At 35.0% G+C, this 4692-nt stretch overlaps 1 long non-coding RNA gene across 1 annotated transcript in view; it reads left to right on the top strand.

The window, feature by feature from the left end:
- LOC108366214 (uncharacterized) overlaps positions 1–4193 on the top strand; it is a 47655-nt gene extending 43462 nt beyond the window's left edge. The window contains exon 2 of the long non-coding RNA XR_001848060.1: positions 4064–4193. This is a non-coding gene — a long non-coding RNA (uncharacterized LOC108366214). The remainder of the gene's footprint in view (positions 1–4063) is intronic.
- The last annotated feature ends 499 nt before the right edge of the window (positions 4194–4692 follow it).

The following is a 4692-nucleotide window of genomic DNA, read 5'->3' as shown; positions in this document are numbered from 1 at the left end:
CACACTTCAAAAACTTCTACACTATTGTTTCTTGTAAAGCTTTCAATGCGTTACCTGCGTATATTCGTGCTATTAGAAATTTGCCTAAATTTTTATCAAAAGTAAAATTGTTTCTTTTAGAGCTTTCACACGACGATATCAAAAGTTTCCTGAGTTCTGCGACTTAAAAACTTTAAAATTTAAATATATGCAATTGTTGTTAAATATTATTAATATTATTTTTTCTATAAAATTATCTTAACGTTATCACTGTTGGTTATATATCTTCACCCCATACACACTCTCTTCATTTCCATAATTTTTATCTTTTGAGATGGCATCCAATACAAAAACTTAATGTTTTTAAGGAATGCCTTACTTTTTCTTACATTAGTTTAGCGATACTAAGTATTTTAAGTTACTAATGTACTTATATGTTGATTTTGTAAGAAGAAAGAATAAATATATTATTATTATTATTATTACTTGGAAAAAATCAGTACATTTTGGGGGTTTTCTGTTTTGAAAAACTACGCAGGACTGACCTTTAAATAACAGTACGGTCCTGCAAAAAACAGAACGGATGGTCACCGTAGCTATATATGATATCGACAAATTCATTAGGGAATGGTGTTAATAGCGCAAAACGCGCTAATTGTATCATAGTAAGTAAGTTACATTGAAGCACTATAACCAACCAACCAACCATGCACATACCCCCGGGTATGTACGTGTTACGTATAGGTTGAAAATTTTAAAATCACTTGCCACGCACTCAACAGCAACAAATAAAGTGTTTTTTTTGCAATTTATAGCTATCTAATATGTATTCAGATACCTGGAGGTTGAGTTCTTAAAAGTAATAGGAAAAATGTATATGTGTTTTTCAAAACCACAAAACATACCCGGGTATATCGTATTGACACAAAGGTTAAATTAAAATGGAAGGTTTGTGCAGTGGAGTAACTATACCATCTGAGGCCCGTGGAAAATTCTTGGGATGGGGCCTCCTAGTACACATCGTAACGTTTTAATTTAATTTTAATAAAACTCTTAAGTAGCTTTCTGTTCGACAAAAGAATCTATAAAACCATCAAAATTTAAAGATATAGCCATAGAATTTTCAATAGACAGAATAGTCAAGTTACGTAGCCTGTCTTGTTCCATAGAGTTTTTGAAATAGGTTTTCATTAATGCTAGCTTCGAAAATAATAGTTCAGCACTAGCTATAGCCACACAAATTGGAACAAATAAAATCAATGCAGTACATACTTCAGCAAAGCAGGATGACATAAAATAAAATATACAGCAGCGGTAAAAATAATAGCAGTAAAATTCAAAATAATATTATATGCAACTCCTGTATATTTATTTATTTTTAAAAATTTTTTATTTTTATCCTTCTATAAAAGAAACCAAAGAAATACAAATTTCACAAATTGCATAAAGTTCACAAACATTAATCAAACTTCCAAACAACTTTTCATGAAAATTTCAAACTTTTTATTCAAAATGTTTAGAAAATTTTAGAATGCCGTTTTGTGGCCCGTTATTACCGTTGATTTTGTGGAATTTTTTTTTGTCGAGGGTGTTCAGCGTTTTCTTCCATTTAGCGTATGAACAAAATCTATTTTAAAACGGAAGAAAATGTGCAACACCCTCGAAAAAAATTATGTAATAAAAAGTTTGAAATTTTGAGGAAAATGTTCTAAAGTTTGATTCGCCTTTAGCCATATATGTAATACTCCTATATTGGCAGTAAGAGCTAGTACCGTCCGAAAACACTACAGTACAGATATATCAATAAACACGTACGAAAGAAAAGGAACGCATACGTTTATAAATAAACATGTACACAACACATATACAAAACCGGCACTCAAGTACACAATACATTGACAAAAACGGTACTAGACTGTCTCGCTTTGATTTCGGAATGCTTACACATTGAGAAGTTAGCTTACTGCCAATATAGAAGTATTACATATATGCCTTTAGCTGACACACATTAATTGATTTTAAGGACTTAAAAAAACTATAACTTTAAGTACTTAGTTTTGTGAAAAATGTAAGGTTATTTCCGAGCTCGTGGTCTCCTGAGCCGGGCCTTCTCGGCCAGCCATACCGCCTTATAGTTACGCCTCTGAAGTCATGTGACTTAGCGTTCCTTAGTTACAGCTGTTTAAATTTTTAAGACCGTGGGATACTCCTCACGTCCTATTACAAACTTATGTATGGATACTTTACTTTGACCATCTTTCATAGGTCTGTAGTGATGCCAAATTTCAAAGGCATATGACTTACGGTTCCGTAGTTATTGCTGATTAAAAATATCACCTCTATGGGATGTGCCACGCCCCTTGTACAAACTCATTCATATATACCTCACTATAAGCGCCTACCATGGGTGTGTCTTCATATAAAATTTCAAAGTCATGTGACGTATGATTCCGAAGTTATAGCTGATTGAAAATTGCACGCCTGTAGGGGCGTGGCGCACCCTTCTACAAAATTATATCTACTTTACTATAGCATTGTCATTAGCTTTTGTTTACAAAAACGGACCTGCCTAATGTGCCAAATAAATGCACCTATCGTGCGCAACAACAATACGCCGGGCCAAACTAAATAAACAAATATACGCACGAAAGGGATGGAAACAAAACAAAACCTTACCAAACCATTAGGTTTCGAACCCATTCTCACTATCGCTAGCTACCGAGGATATCTTTAACCCTTCTGTACGTCTCGGCTCAGGGTGCAGGACGCTAAAAAGGAGGAAGCCTGCCGACAATAATAACGCCTGAACACAGACTAACAAAAAGAAAACGATGCTTATCGGCGGTCGGTGGGCGTTCCGATTGCAGGGGTGCTCCTTGGGAATATGGTTCCCAAATCCGGTGCCGACCTCACTACGCCTCGACTGGCGCCGCTTCTTGAAAATGTTTCTCTTGCACTACTGCAACCTAAGTGCCTCGCCTGGCAATTAATAGATTTTTACACTCGCGCTCGCAATAAAGATGTTGCCTTTCTCAAAGATCGCTTAGAACTGCCACGACCCGCAGTTGCGAGCCAGGCCACAACCTACGCACCAGTACGCAAACCGTTGAAGTGTCACCGCCGGTATTATTGGTGCCCGATCAATTGGCGCCGGCTCGATTATTCTAGAAGCTAATTGGGTGCTTTAACGGTAGCTACTACGGCGCACACAAACAACACCATGGACTTGGCAATGCCATCATACGGTGGACAACAAAAGTGGGTGCATCAGCGTACAGTAAAAACTCGGAATGCTTAAAACAGGCTACAACGACATTAATAAACAGAAGAAACAGTATTGCACCTAGGATGCTACCCTAGGTACCCCAGAAGTGGCCTCAAAGGCACATGATCTCTTATTCTCGATTTCAGCAAAAGAAAATTTATTGGATAGGTATGATCTAACTCATTTGAGAAGTCGGTGTAGACTACGTCTATTTGACGTCCCTTCTTAAACGATAAGATGTTAAACTGAGAAAAAAGCTATATTTGTGACAGTTAAGCGACCGCAAACAAAACCATGCTGGCACGGATCAATGCATCCTTTGATAGCAAAAAACAGTTGTTATTTGACCACTTTCTCGAAAAGTTTGGATATAGGTCTGTAGTTTGTAACATAATTTTCGGGACCAGATTTAAAGATTGTGGAGATCGAGCCATTTTTTAACGATTAATAAAAACACCCGAGGACAGCGAAAGATTAAAAATACATTTTAGGGGTACGTAAAGAGACGAACTGAAAAATTCATGGATATGAAAAATATAAGCTACATACATTTATTGCTTTTATACATTTTTGCCATAATTTTTCAAGTTTGTTGCTCTTTTTTTACTGAATTAAAAGATATTAGGTTTTTTATTCCAAAAACAAATTGTATGTTGTGATTCGATGTTATAGAAATATCGCGATTTTTGTTCACACAAATTTTGCCACTGTAACTATACAAATAATTTTATATTGTTTTTGTTTATATAATTATTTGTAGGCCGTTGTTACTAGCTTCTTAATTTAAAATTTATCCGTATCTTTTATTATTTTTTGCAGGTTCTTCAAACTTTAAATAAATATTCTGGCCTTGATGATGAAGTTTCGGATTAGGAGATATATTTCTAAAATGAAATAAAAAATGTCTTGTGTCTAATAATTTAAAGTAATAAAAGGCATTTATGTATAAAATTTTTAACTTTTNACGTCAGACGGTTTGTTTACATGTCATTGGTACTACACTGATTTGGCTGAAATATCACTAAATAATTATTAAAATCTATACATATTCAAATATTTCGTTGTTTACTTCCATTTTTTAACAAATATAAGGTTCTTTGCTTTCACCGTTTTCTGTTTTTGATTGCACATGTAAATCAGCTGATCGTTTGACACTTTTCATGAACTTACAGGAAAAAAACTCCGGACTAAATCCTGTAACTTCTGACTAGGAACAGTCGCTCAATTACTCTCTCAAATGTGTTCCCACTTACAGGTTTTATGTCAATAGGAACGACTTCCTGTAAGTTCTGACTAAATCATGTAAACCGGACTGCTATTGGAACAGACTATTTGCTAAATTCTGCTTTGCACTTGTTTAATACATACTCGTACATACATAAATATTTACTTCAATCAGTTGCTCCGCCGGCGGTAAATACTGTATATACATACCCGTGCTTACATAC

This window comes from Rhagoletis zephyria, unplaced genomic scaffold, assembly GCF_001687245.7.
Source record: "Rhagoletis zephyria isolate East Lansing unplaced genomic scaffold, Rhagoletis_zephyria_1.1 Rzeph_scaffold_02192, whole genome shotgun sequence".
Classification (NCBI taxonomy): Eukaryota; Metazoa; Arthropoda; class Insecta; order Diptera; family Tephritidae; genus Rhagoletis; species Rhagoletis zephyria.
This window is presented reverse-complemented; position numbering and strand designations above follow the sequence as displayed.